The following is a 14,884-nucleotide window of genomic DNA, read 5'->3' on the forward strand; positions in this document are numbered from 1 at the left end:
GTCTCTCGCCTCTCCGCTTAATGACATCCTGACACCTGCCTCTTCTAACCGGGGGGGGAGATTTAGGAAGGGAGAGAGGGGGAGAAGGAAGGGAGGGGAAGAGGGGAAGAGGGAGGAAGGACGGGAGGGGAGAGGGAAATTGGGGAATAGGAGGAAAGGGAGAGGGAGATAGAGGGTAGGGGGAGATGGGGTTGGAGTAGTACGAAGTGAGGATGGGGTGGTGGTAAGGGGTGGGAAAGAGGGTGTCTGGCGGGATAGGTGGATGGGGGAACGAGCATTAGTCTTGTCATATTACGTTAAGATGTGGCGGGGACAGCACCTCGCGGCGGCTAATAATTTGTAATTCGTCCCTCGTTGACAGTGAAGATGATTAGAAGTGGGGTGGGGGGGTAAAGAGAAAGAAGCTACTATTATTAATATCATGATTTTTGTTTTTTTTAAAGAACACAAATTAAAAACGTTATCTTTTATATTTGAGTGTTTTTATTTACCTTTCATTTCCGAGCATTCAAAAGAAATTCCCTCTCGCTCCCTCCAAAGGTTGGTTCATTTGCACTCCCCCCCCACCTTCTTTTCTTCCGAGACGTGGCACTACCTTCTCGTATCTCTTTGAAGGTCTCGTTCCCCCAATGCATGAGGGCGTTCTTTCATCTGCCGTTCTTGACTAATGGCCGTCGCCTCGGCTCGTAAAAGAATCATTAACAGAAGGAAGCGCTTTTTATCTGAAGGGAAAATCAATGAGAGAGGATTTGTCAGTGTGGAGAGGTGAATGGGTGTGGATATGGAGCAAGTGGAGGAGGATAGTGGAGGTGGTGGGTGCAGGTTGAACATCCACACGTAGAGGTGGATAAAGAGGTGATGAAGAGGTGAAGATGGGGCAAGAAGTAGAAGGAAGAGGAGGAAGAAAAGAAGAAAAAATAAAATAATCAAGAGGAAAAACTAGGTACTCGGTAGTCAAAACAAATGATCTCTCTTTTCCTCCGCATCTCTGCTTCCACCTTCTCCCTTTTCTTGTGTGGCCGAAAAAGGGCGAAAATAAACAAAGACTACTCCAAAAGAAGATATAAGGCCTTTCTCTTTGTCTTGAATTCTTTTCGACTTTCTTTTTACATAATTTTTATTTGTGTATATTTGTATTTGATAAAGTTTGAAAAAATCAAGTCGGAAGTGCTGATGATAGAGTTCCTTACTTATTTCCTTTTATTATCAACATTTTTTTTTCTCTTGTTTTCACTCTATGGTATGTTGATGGTGACACCTGTCATCGCGGGCTCATCTTGATGCATCACTGAAAGGAGAGAGAAAATACATATTTTTTGTCTTTATGAGTTACAGGTGTATTTGTCAACTCTTTATGTCTTTGTCTCCTTCGCCCTCTCCTCCTCTACCTTCTCCTCCTCCTCTTCTCTTCCTCCATCTCTTCCTCCTCCTCCTCCTCCTCCGCCTCCTCCTCCAGCCGACAAGACGACCAGACGACACGCACATGGGGAGAAACCAGACGGCTGCGACCGTAAGCGTGACTGTAGGATGAGGCGCCGTAGAGGAAGACGCCCATAGTTGTCATCCTCTTCTACCTCTATCGGGTCTTCTTTCTCCACCTCTTTCGTCTCTCCTTCTTCTTTGTCTTTCGCGTCTTCTTCTCTTTGTTCTTCGTGCGTCTCTTTTTCCTTCCTTTTTATCACATCTGCGTTCTCTTTTGTCTCTTCCTCTTTCATCTCTACTACCTATCCTTCTTTTTCTTTTTTTTCATATGGCTTTATTTTTCTTTCGTCATATCCTTCCTTCTGCCTTTGTTTATTTTATTTTTTTCTTATTCCCTTTGTCATTTATCTATCTGTCTATCTATCAACTTAATTCTTTATAGTTCCATCCATTCATTCATCCCTCCATCCATCCATCCATCCATATACCTACCTGTCTATATATTTTGCCCGTTGCTGAATTTTCCTTTCACTTTCCTTTTCTCTCCCTCTCTTTCTCTCTCTTCGCCCCTACTTTCTTTCTTCCTCCTTCTCCTTCCCTCACTTCCTTCCTTCCTCCTTCCCTTCCTCCTTCCCTTCCTCCTTCCTTCCTTCCACGCGACTTCACTTCCCACATCCGGCGGAAGAGAAGGATAATCTAATGCCTTTTGGAAGTGGCCGTGTGGGAGATCCTCATCGCTTCTTTGGAATCGGAAGGGCGAGGCAAGTGTGATGTTAGGGTGAAGAGGTAAGAGGAGATTAGGGTAAGGGGGAGGTTAGGGTGCAGAGGTAAGAAGAAATTAAGGTAAGGTTGAGGTTAGTGGGAAATTAGGGTGAAGAGATGAGGGAAGTGTGAAGTTAGGGTGAAGAGTTTAATAGTAGAAGGGGGTAAGGGTATAGAAAGAGTATAGCAAGGTGTGGTTAGTATGAAGGGGATAAGGTAAGGGGGAGTTCAGAGTGAATTGGGATATTGGTGAAGGATATAGGATATTGGTTATAGGATTTTCACACACAGAGAGAGAGAGAGAGAGAGAGGGAGAGAGAGAGAGAGAGAGAGAGAGAGAGAGAGAGAGAGAGAGAGAGAGAGAGAGAGAGAGAGAGAGAGAGAGAGAGAGAGAGACAGAGAGAGCAAGCCATACGAGTTTTCCTATCTCTCTTCTTTATGGAAGCGTTTTGTACTCGTTAACCGTCATTGCTGCAAATAAATTACCTCCAGCATGAATGAGGCAGCGCTATCTGAGGCTTCCAAGTGCTGCATTCTCGGCGTTTTGCTTTTATCGAAGGCGGATCTCAAGGAGGGAAGCGGTTCTTTGCATATTAAAGAGCTCAAACTGAGAAATTAGTTAAGGATCTGAGATCAGTTGTCAAGGGTAAGTGGGACGGGGGGTCTTGGGTTGTTTATCTTTATTTATTTTTTTCTTTTTCTATTTATTTTGTCTTGTGTTCTTCCCTGTTTATTACTCGTTGTTTTCCTCCACATTTTCCTAGTAAACATCTTTCTCCTCTTCCTCTTTCTTTCTTCTTTCTCCTCTTCCTCTTTCTTCTTTCTCTCCTTCATCCTCCTCCTGTTCCTCTTCCTTTTCTCCTTTCTTTCCTTCCTCCTCCTCTTGTTTTCGTTCCTGTTCTTGCTCTATATCTTCTTTCATCTTCTTCCTCTTCTTAACATAACTTGTACAATTCCCCTTTCCCACCCTAAAGTTCTTATCTTTTCTCTATCTTTGGTTCATCTCCGCCACCCATTGCGCTCTACATCTATTCCTCATTCCCTTGTTTTTTTTCTTTTTCTTTTTAATTCTCATTCGCTTGTTTCCATCGCTCATTTTCTTGCTTTTTTTCTTTTTTGGGGGGGCTCTCCGTTCTCCCCTTCGCCCTTACATTCTCATATCTTTACTATCTTCACGTTATTTTTTTCCATTTTATCCTGACCCTCTTCATTCTCATATTCCTGTTTCTTAATTTTTCTCCATTTTCATTTACTTCTCTGCCTTTCCCTATTTTTGTTTATCATTTCAGTTATTTCAGTTAAGTAGGAAAAGGAGAAAGACAATGGAAAGTGAGAAAGAAGAAAAGACGAGAAAAGAATATATATGTATGTAGGAAAAAAAGGAATTTGCAAGAAAGCCGCTTCGCTTCAATATAAAAGGAAACAAACGAAAATGTATTTAGCGATTCAAAAAAAGGTCTTACATTCATACTCTTTGCTTCAAAAAGATAAACAAACAAAAGAATAAATAAGATAGAATAACAGGAAATTTGAAAGAAAATCGTCTTATTATCATTCTTCGCCTTGAATTGTGCTCGTCAAAGGACTTCCGGTCGAATGTCTATTTTTTCAGTTCATTTGCATTGTATTTCGTCGCGACCTTCGTCTTGCCTGTTTTTCCCCCGTTCAGCCTTGGTCATTGTTGTGTTTTGTAGTTCAGTTACATGATTATTATTAGTTTGGGGATATTTATACAGTGAGGAGAATGGAGGAGAGAGCGGGAGACGGATATGCTGATTGGTAGATATGGAGAGGTTAGTAAGTATCTTTATTTGATGTTCGTTTGATAATCTAGGAAATTTTGATCGTCTTACCCGCCTTTTGCTCTTCGCGAAAGGAAAAACAACCGATCGAACAAGATACAACGATTTTGTAGAAACTATCGCAAAAGAGAAACAAACTTGAGAGAGAAGAAAAAGAAAATAGAAGGTGGAGTACAATTGCATATTTTTTTCCCCGAATTTTCCTCTTGGTGGTCACGGTGTGCGCAAATGACGACGTGGTGCCATCGCTTTCACTATAGAGAGAAAAGAGAGATAGGGAGACGGATATTGTGCTCGCGTCGACTTGCTCTCGGCGTGGAATTGGGGGTTGGGGTGGAGTGGGATGGGGGGTGGGGAGTAGAAGTGGGAGTAGAGTGAGTAAAGGTGGGATTGTGAGAGAGGGATTGTGGGTTTGGCTGTGGGATTGGAATTTTGGGTTTGTGTGTGACGTATAAATATGCATTTTTTCCAAGTTGATTGTGTGTAGCATTTTGGGATTATGAGAATATTAACCATAATGATGAGAATGATTTTTTTTTTTTTTTTTTTTTTTTTGTCTTAAGAGTGTAGCACTCAAGGTCAAGATATAAGTAGCCAAGATTATTTCACTTAAGATTCCTGTGGATAACAGAGAACGCATTTCGATGACGAATAGATGAATAGATCAGTGACAAAACAAATAAAAGAAAAAAAACAGACTTGGCAAATTATCAAAATACCGAAGCAGACACGAATCGTTTAGTAACTCCGTAGCAGCCATCATTCCGGCGCGGTTGTCAGCCAGTTTACCGATAGCCCTAATTGATTAATGACGTCAATTACTACACGCTCTGGTGTGATCATTCATATGGAAATGATCCCTCGCTGGTTGGGCCTACTCTGGGAGTATAATATAGCGAATTGTTGATTTTTTCTAGGCCTACCTGTGGATTTGGAGTTATTGAGATGTTGGTATGTTTTTAAACTATTATTTAAAAATTTATTGACTGATATTTCTGATTAGTTAATTGTTCTTAGCTGGTAGAATTGGGGGGGGGGGCGATTGGAAGTGTATTCTCTATAGGTCTATGGATAGGCTCTGCCCCCCATCCCCTTCACCCCCACCCCAACACCTCCCAGTTCGTTGTAAACGGGCGGGGGAGCTAATGTATTTTCGCATATTTGTGTCATTTGCATACATTATACGGCTAATGTATGGTGTTCTTTCCCATAGATTCCGCGATGAAAGGTTTATAAGTGATGGGCGTGGGAGGGGGCGTGGGCGGGGGCGTGGGCTCTTACACCCTTTAATAGGGGGGCGAGGGGCAAGAGAAGAGTTTGTCAGAGGGTAAAGATGAGGAGGAAGAGTGGAGGGATAGGGTGGAGAAGCCTCTTCTGTAAGTGTAAGGGAGAAGGGAACGGAGGGATGAAGGGGCTAGGCGGGGCCAAGGAGGGGGATGGGGACCTTGCCTCATAAGTCGCGTGGGAGGTGTTAGGGGTGGGGGTGCTGAGGGCGTCTCCTCGTTAGCGACACTTCAGCTAGTTAAGGAATCGCCATCAACACTTCCCTTCCTCACCCTTTCCCTTCCTTCCCCTTACTCTTTAAATAATTTCCCATCCTCCTCCTCTTTCTTCGGAGGCAGGTATTTGGATAACCATGGAAGAGCAAAGCCGGGTAAGGGATGGGGTGATGGGGGGAAGGGAGTGTTGAAATTTGCCTGCTAGAGGGGAAGGGGAGGGGGGGGGGTGCTCGACGTGACCCGTGTCACTGTCGGCTGCTGTTGTTGTAGTTCCAGGTGAGGCTTGTTGTTGCGTTGATGTGATGTCTAATGGGGTCAGTTGGGGAGAGAGAGAAAAAATAGATAAAAAAGGGAAAAGAGGGATGGGAGGAGAGACGAAGAAAAAAGAGAACTAAGTGATTATATATACATATTTTGAGTGAGTGAGAGTGAGTGAGCGAGTATGAACGTGAGTGAGAGTCTGAGAGAGGGAGAGAAAGAGAGCGAGAGAGTAAGTGAGTGAGTGAGTGAATGAGTGCGATAAATTGAAAACACTGCCTTCGAAAGACAGGGATCAAAGCAAATCCCTGCATTGAAGTGAGAGCTGCCCCTGAATCATTGAACTAGTATTCAGAGTAGGGGAAGGGAGGGGGCCCAGACGTCTTGGGGAAGGGGGAAAGGGTGAAGGGAAAGGAAGGGAAGTCCAGGCAGCTGCCTCGGTGGCCACCCCCACCCCGGAAGCCGCGAGGGGTCTGACTGCTCAGTTTCCCTTGGGCTCCCCTGTGAATGGGCGCCCAAAGACCGATCATTGTACGCCCACGCCCCGGGTCGAGCTGAAAGGGAGCGGAAGGAATTGACAGAGAGATCGTGGGAAGTCTTTCTTTATTTTTCCATTCCTTCTTCTGTGTGTTCTTGTCATTTCTGACGGGAAGTTGCTCTGAGCCTTTTGGGGTACTAGGCCTATGTTGATATCTTTCTTTGGTGAAAGTGCTCCGCGATGATTAGATATTGTCTTCCGGTGTGGGTAGAGTGATACCAACTTTAAACAACAACGTAAACTCTGATGCCAACGATTACAACAAAAGAGGGAAAGAAACGCCTCAAAAGCTAGACTCACTTTCCGGCCAATTAAGCAAAGGGTTTAATCCGTCAAGCCTTCCAAGGTTTTGCGACAAAGCAATTTCCGACTGCGGTGGGGGGTGGGTAGGAGGACGAGGACGTGTGGCGCAGAGGGGGTGGTCATGGAGGAGGAGAAGGAGGAGGTGGTCATGTAGGAGGAGGAGGAGGAGGTCATAGGGGAGGAAGAGGGGAGGCAGAGTGAAGGAGGGGAGGAGCAGGAAGCACTTGGATACCGAAGTGGGTTACCTAATCACCGTGGGTTTTGAGCATAATTGTAACGGATTACCGCGATTACCTCTCGGCGACTACCGCATACCCCCCCCCCCCCACATACACACGGGAGGAAATGTTCGACAAATAGACACAAGGCCGCGAGGTGGTTGGAGGTGAAGAGGGGAAGGTTCTTGAGGTAGGGAGGGGCGTCAGGGCAGAACGGTCCTGCTCCTCAACTCTCCTCCGGATTTTTCGTTTGCTTTTTTGACCTTCTTGTCTTCTTTATAACCTTCTCGTCCCCTTGTTTTGTTTTGTATCCTTCTCTTCCTCTTTTTTCTGATTTTCCTTTCCTTTTCCTCATCTTTCTCGTTTCCCTCTTCTCTTCTCCATCCTCTTCGTATTCGTTCCCCTACTCTTTCTTTTTCACCCTTCTCCCACCTCCTCTGCCTCCTCCTTCATCCTTCGTATCCTTCTCCCCCATCTCTCCTTCTTCCTCCACATTCCCCCCCACCGTCAGCTGATTATCTCGGCTGAGTTTCGTGGCAGCGTTGGTACCCCCTCCCCATTACCCTATTACCTCCCTTACCCGCTCCGCTATGATGGATTGGGGCGGTGTGGGGAAGGGGGAGGGTGTCTTCGAAGACGGTCGAGGGAGCTTTGTTTATGCCTATGGCCATGCGGATAGAAAGGGCGTGAGGGCATCTTAGCACTCATTTGTGTCACGGATGGAGGGATTATTTTTTTTAAAGCTCACAAGAGTTTCCGTTGGTGCTTGTTCTTGCGATAATAACAGGTACGGTCGTTCCTTGTTTGGACAATGGTCTTGGATGGTTTATAGATCTTCGTTCTCAATCGCTTTCAGATAGATTGTCTTTTGGACGGACGAAGTCACGAACGCACGGTCGACGCACATATTTTAGGCGTTGCTATTGTAGATTCTGAATGTCTTAAAATCGGAGCGCCATTGTCTCAGGACATAATAAACCCCGGATGATTATATCCTCCTTTGGCCTTTGCCTTCGCGGTTTCCGAATTGCTTATAATCGAAACGCCATTGTCAAAGGGGAATACAATAATATTCCCCTTTTCATTATCGCTTGGGAACAAAAAGGCTAGACTCATGTTGAACTCCACTTCATGCGTGACAAAGTCCCTCCCCTCATTCTACAACTCCCCCCTTCTCGTGACGTCATCGCATAGCTGTGTCAGGGGCGTGCATTCCCTTGCTTTAAAGTCTGGATTCCTTCGAGGGATGGATTGCACAGCAGCTGTTGGGTGGAGGAGGGGAGGGAGTTGGAGACAAGGGGGGGGGGGGAGAGGAGAAAGATGGACAGAGAAACGGGCAGAGAGACAAGTAGATATATAGAAAGGTAAAGAACGGAAGAAGGAAATGGAGCGTGAGAGAGACAACAAAGTAGGAGAGGTACCCGGAGAGGCAGACATTTAGGCTACCATTGAAAGAAACAGAGACACAGAGAGAGAGAAGCGAGACACTTATGTCTTGCGAGAAGTGTTCGTGGCGGTTAATTGTCTCGGCGGCCGTGGCCTTCATTTAATTTATTGAGGTCGTTAAGCGTTCGCAGAGTCAGTCAGAGTCACGGACCAATTAGTGGACGGACCACCGGAGAAACGTTTCTGTATGTGTCGGGGGAGGGGGAGGGGGGGGGGTAGATAAAGAGTGAGCGAGCAAGTGAGTGCAAGCGCATGTACAAGGGCATGTGCAAGTCCTCTTTCTTGGGAATTCAAACATTTTTTGCGTTTGTATTTTTTCGCGCCCTATCTTTTGTGCAGTATACATTGTATGTGTATTCGTATGTGCTTGGCGTACTCGACCTCTGCGGTCTTCACGCATGAATTGTCCTCGAACTTAGAATGTAAAGCATGCTGTAGGTATTCCAAGTCAACCCTCTTCTTTTCCTTCCCCTCTTCTGCTGCTTCTCATTCCATTCCCCTCCCCCTTTCATTCTGTTCCACCTCATCTTCTCCCCTCCGCATTTTTCTTCCCTCCTCCTTACCATTCTCTCCCTCGTCCCATCCTTTCTTACTTCGTCTCATTTCACTCCCCTCCCCTCCCGCTCCCATCCCCCCTCCACCTTTTTCCGCTTATACTTTCCCTTTCTATCCTACCCTCAGTTTCCCTTTCCTATTTCCCCTTCCCCTTCCCACATCTACCTCTTTCAGACTCTCCATCCCCTCTCCCCCTCGTTTTCCCTCTCCCCCTCCCCCTCCCCCTTCCCACACAACTAGTTATTTACCCCCGTCACAATCGTCCCCTCCCTGCCCCTCCCCCCAAGCTAGTTCTAATTCCCGCGTCGCCAGTCGACTTAGGGGGGAGGGGGAGGAGTGGGGAGAAGGGAGTTCACTGTTTGTCTCCCTCCGTTGCCATGGTAACGAGTACCGGTGTTCAGCCGAGGGAGACTATCAAACAAGTCTCCCGCCAAACGTCATCGTGTGTTTTACGTCTTAGCTCTTAATTCTTGATTTCTTCCCCTCTTTCTTTCTTTTTATTTGTTGGCTTTTACTTTTTTATTTTTTCTTATTCTGTCCCATTCATCCTCCCCTTTTCTCTCTGCATTCCCTCTCCTCCTGTCTGTTTTTCCCTGTCCCTCGCTACTTCTCTCCACTATCTCCCTTTCTCCCTTTCTCTCTCCCTCACGTCTACTTTGCGTTTTCCGCCTCGCTTTCCTCCTCGTAGGACACCCAGCCGAGCATTTTATTCTGCGACTAATAAATTCCTCCGCGAGATTCTGTTATCGCTGTCTCATCGGGCAATAATTTCCCTGGGAGGAATTATGACCGGGTTGCATGTGCAGGCAGGCTGTGTGCAGGTCGCCTTGCTAAATGTTCTTGGTCGGGGTGCTTTCTTTGTTGGTGTGGGGGCTTTGTGGTTTTACTTTTACTAGTTTTTTTGTTTGTTTGAAGGGGGGATGTTTGGTTAGCTGGCTTTTTTGATTAGCTGGCTCTCTTCGTTTTATATTTTGTTGGTTTATTGACTTTCTTGTATCTGGATTTTATTTATTTGTTACTTGTTTTTGAGTGCCTTGACATTCAGTGGGTTGTATTTTTGTAATGTAATGTATTTTTGTTATTTTGTCGTATGTGTTCATGCATTTGTCTCTGCGTTTCGTTTTGGGTTTACTTCTGTATTTGTGTCTGTTTTTATTTTGTTTATTTGTTAGGTGCGAAATCACAACACCACCGACGACAACAAAAACAACAATCATTTAGACAATCAATCGATTACTGCTTACCCATTCACAATTTACGGGGCACGAACCACCATTGTTCCCACACGACCCCATCAACCCCCACCCACCCCCTACAAAAAAAAGAGAAAAAAAAGAAAAACGAGAACTACTCTCCCAAGGACGAAACTGCACAAAAAAAGAAGAAATAAAAGTGTACTGTCACTAAAGGCCGAAGGAGCGAGTATGGGAATCCGAAGGAACACTTTCACGTTGGCTATCGACCTAAGACATCTCCTGGGACGGCGCTAAGGGTCCGCGATTTGTCTGGATCCTTTCGTGTCCCAGGTCGTGGTGGGGGGAGAGGAGGGGAGGGGAGGGGGGGTAGTGGCGGATGGGGAGTCCTTTTGGGCGTCTGGAGAGGTTGGGAAGGACTGGGAGGGAAAGGAGGGAATGGGTTGGAAGAGCTGGAGGGGGAGGGGCGGGAGGGAAAGAGGGGGAGGGGCGAGAGGGAAGGAGGAGGAGGGGCGGGAGGGAAAGAGGGAGAGGGGCTGAAGGGAAGGAAGGGAAGGGACAGTGGGGTTAGGGAATTAACGGGAGGGAAAGCGAGGGAGGGGGCGAAAGGTAATGATGAAGGAATAGGCTAGAGGGAACCAGAGTAAGGACGGGAGGGAAGGAGGGGCGAGAGGGGGGAATAGGAGTTTGGAGCGAATAGTGACTCCTCTCTCTTAACCTCCCCCCCTCCGACGCCCTCCCGACCCCACACCCCATGCTCCTCTCCGAGACGGGCGTGCAGATATTTACGGACTTGTTTTGTTTATTAAGAGGGACGTTTAGGACCCCCGTCTCTTGGGGGGGTTCCCCGTCACGACCTGGGCGGCCTCGTAGGGGCGGGGGGTCGCGGGGGGTGGGTGGTGATTGGCCTGTGTTAGCGGGAGGGCGAGAGATGAAAAAATGGGTTAGGTAGTGGGAGGGGGGAGGGGTGGCAGCGCTCAGGCCTATCCTTTTTTTCGTTCTGATTCGGTTTTTCCTTTTCTTTTTTTTCCTCGGTCTGTGTTCAGTTGGATTTTTTCCCCTTTCTCTTCTGTATTTTGTACTTTTTTTTTCTTTTCTCCTTGTTTCTGTCCTCCTCCTCTCGTCTCTTCTCTCCTCTCCTTACCTCTCTACCTTTCATTTTCTCATCCTTCCCTCTTTTTGCTCTCACGGGTATTCATAGAAGAAACACATGGAGTTGAATAAAAGGGTTAAAGGGGGCGTGCGTTGGGTTCGCGGGGAGGGGGGGGTGTAAGGGGGGTTAATGAAGGATCGCTGTGTGGTCATTGTTTGAAGGTATAATTAGTCCTGGTTAACATAATCGCCTCGTTTGACCCGACCTCGCTCTCTCCGTCTCCTTTTCTTTCTTTTTTCTCTCTATACTCTCTTGTCTTCTCTTTTCTCTTCTTCTCTTTTTTTCTTTCTCTTCTCTCCTCTCCTCTTCTCTTCTCGTCTCTTTCATCTCTCATTCCCATTCAGAGTGACAACGAAAATATGAGTGAAAACGGGATAGATAGGTAGATCCTCTACTTCTCGTCTTTTTCCTCCTCCCAACATCTTTCGTCCTCTATTAGTAATACCTTTCTCTTCGTTTCGCATTTTCCCCTTTTTTATCTCTTCTTCCTCTTCTCCCCTCCACTTTACCTCCTTCCATCCCATGCTATTTCTTTCTCTGCATTCCATCATTTCCCATTCCTATCCTCCTCTCCTCTCTCTCGCCTCTTCTGACTCTCTCTCCTCTTCTTTCTTTCTCCTTCTTCTTCTCTCTTTTCCCTCTTCTCTCTTTCTTTCCCCTCTTCTCTCTTTTCCCTCTTCTCTCTTTCTTTCCCCTCTTCTCTCTTTTCCCTCTTCTCTCTTTCCCCTCTTCTCTCTCTCTTTCCCCTCTTCTCTCTCTCTTTCCTCTCTTCTTTCTCTCTTTCCTTTCTTCTATCTCTCTCTCCTCTCCCTTTATCTCCCTCGTTATCAACTTTCTCTCAATCCCATGCGTGAGTTGTTGTTCAGGGGATTATTATGGCCGCATGTACTGTGCGCCGCCGTCACGCAGCCTCGCTCACTTATCACACGTCACATAGATTGTCTTTTATTCTTTCTTTTCTTCTGTTTTCTTTGTAATGGATTGGGATGAAAGGCTGTATATCACACGTCTTATACGTATATATATTTTTTTTCTTTTGAAATTCTGTTCTTCTCTTCCTTCGTTGTGGATGATTAGGTTAGGTTAAAGCTGGAATACGTATGTTATTTTCTTTGCTTTTCTGATTTTGAGATGTTAGCAGATGGGTTGGTGTGTCTGGAATGATGTGTGTGTGTGTGTGTGTGTGTGTGTGTGTGTGTGTGTGTGTGTGTGTGTGTGTGTGTGTGTGTGTGTGTGAATGTCAGTGTCAGTTTACGTGCTCATGCGTGGGAGTGTTTGTGTAGATGCATCTGTGTCTGTGGGAGAGTGGGCGTATCAGAAATCTCCATCTGTGCCAATGCCAATGTGAATGTATGTGTCTGTTTGTCTGAATCTGAGTCTATGTTAGTGTGATATGAGATCCAACCTTATGGCCAGCGGGAGCAATTCTCCCAGGGTGGGGTGGGGAGGGAGGGGTTCTATAGCGTGCCAGTGTGCTTTGGTCACGCTCGCCACCCGCGTGTGATCGATCGAGCTGCTGACCCCGAAATTCGCAGCCTTTATGAATATTGATTGGGTGGGAGTAGTAATACGGGGGAGAGGGTAACGTGGGGGAGGAAGGGAGAGAGGGAGAAGAAAGGGGGTGTAGGGAAGAAATGAAATAGAGAACGATTGGAATAAGGAAGGAATGAGCGAGAGAAGGGGATAGGGAGGGAATGAGACAGACAGACAGACAGACAGAGACGAAGAAGAGAGAAACAACACAACTGGTTGGAGAATATTCGTGCCACAAACTTAATTGATTGCTAACTTATGCGAAGATTAATTAGTTTGCACAATATATTACCTTGCAAGAACGTGGATATTAGGGCTTAATTGTTGCTCGTGAGGTTGCATTTCATTTGCATTTCGTTTGTCTTTTATATTACCGTTATTACGATTAATAGTTTATTGTGATTATTATTAACGGTGGCCTTGCCTTTGTTGTTATTGATGTTATTATTGTCTTGGTTTATGCTGTTGTTGGTGATATCTTTTGTTGTTAGGATCAGGTAAGGAGCCAACAGCACTTTTCAATACGAGAGGCAACACCTGGGCAAAACGAGCATATACACCTTTCCCCCTATCCACTAAATGCTAACTCCCTATTATCTTTTCCTTCTACTCCTATCACCCTACTCGCCCCATTTCCTTCCCCTACCCCTGCCCCTCGCCACAACTACCTCGATTCATACCCGTACCCTTCCTTATCCTTGTCTCCCTATCCTTTCTTTCCTGCTCCCTATATATTTGCACCCCCTCTTTGCCTTGCCATCTCCCTTATTCTACCTTATCCAGTCTTATCTTGCCTCTTTACTTTCCTACTCTCCCTTACCTCCACCCTTTTCTCTATCTCCCTATTATTCCATCAACCCCTCCATCCCCCCATATCCTGTCTCTTCCTGCCCCTCTACCTCCCCCCACACTCCCCTAACTTTCCCCATCCTCCTTCTCCCCCACCCCCTCACCCCCTTCCTTCTTATCATCCCCTCTCTCTTTCTTACCACCTCTTCCCCATATCCATTCCTGCTCTTGTTCAGCTACACCTGTCGTCGTGTTTTGTGTGGGGGGGGGCGGTCCCTCTGAGGATTTCTCGCCTTATTATCCGTCCTCTTACTTTAAACCTTTCTACTTCTCCTTTTTTGCCTTTTAGCCCTTTTTTCCTCTTTCCTATTTCCCCTTCCCCTTTCCCTCTTCCTCTTCCTCTTCCTTTCGTCTACTCTATCATGGAAGGGGTCTCAGCTCTTGGATTGCAGCATTGATTGCTTTTGATGATGTCAGTGTTGTGAGTTGTGTTGCTATTATTTCTGTAACTGTGATTGTTCTTGTACATGTTTTGATTAAAACTCGTGTTAAATAATTTCTTTGTTCTACCCGTCATCGTTATTATAATTACCCTATAAAGGATTACCTCTCGCTAATAACACCAATCATAACGACAGTAATAAGGATAAAAACAAAGGTAATATTAGTATTAACTTTCTACCGTTATTTTCTCGGAGGTATTGAAGGACACTTGACAGACAGGTTTGCGTGTGTCTATTTCATTTTTTTACCCACTCTAATTTTTATTCTTTATCGGCGTTTCACCTATAATTATACATCGTATTCTAGAATATATTACGTTATTTATTTTCTGCATCAAATATATTTATTTTTGGTGTGTCTGTTTTTTTCTTACTAGACACCTTTTATACATCCCGTTTTTTATTGTTGTCTATGCGTGTTTTATTTCTTTAGCCGATGTCTTTGCTATCACATTTTATCGTTTTCTCTTATCGCTTTTTATTTATCGGTCTGAAGTATGAAAGTATGGCTGCGAGTCCGGTTACAGTTTTGCCGTATAAGGAAATATATTCTCGTTGTCGGAGATGGCGGCTTTGGGTTTATGTCTTGGGGGGAAAAGGCGTTTTTTCGTGAGTCGTAAATGTTTTTTTTTGGGCGGGAGATCTTGGATCGTTGTTTCATTTGCTTGTTTTTATTGATAGTTTTCTCTGTTGTTTATTTTTTGTCATATTGATAGAGAGTAATTTTAGTCGTGTGGATTTGAGGTGACGGAAATATTGTTTCAGACTAAATATATTCATGATTTTTCCCCTTATTTTATCAGATAGAAAGTCGACTCATTCACCTATTCACGCAATAGTAATTTTCCTTGTATTTTTTTTCGTCGAGTTCGGGCAACACGCAAGCGGGCATGTTCGTTTCCAAGAGTCT

The 14,884-nt window shown here is 45.4% G+C and overlaps 1 protein-coding gene across 2 annotated transcripts in view; it reads left to right on the forward strand.

Moving 5' to 3' along the window:
* Positions 1-14,884, forward strand: part of Cad88C (cadherin 88C) — a 277,126-nt gene that overhangs the window by 16,212 nt on the left and 246,030 nt on the right. The window lies entirely within an intron of this gene.

Source organism: Penaeus japonicus, unplaced genomic scaffold (assembly GCF_977035675.1).
Source record: "Penaeus japonicus unplaced genomic scaffold, GWHDUDI00000001_assembly GWHDUDI00000010, whole genome shotgun sequence".
In the NCBI taxonomy this organism is placed as follows: Eukaryota; Metazoa; Arthropoda; class Malacostraca; order Decapoda; family Penaeidae; genus Penaeus; species Penaeus japonicus.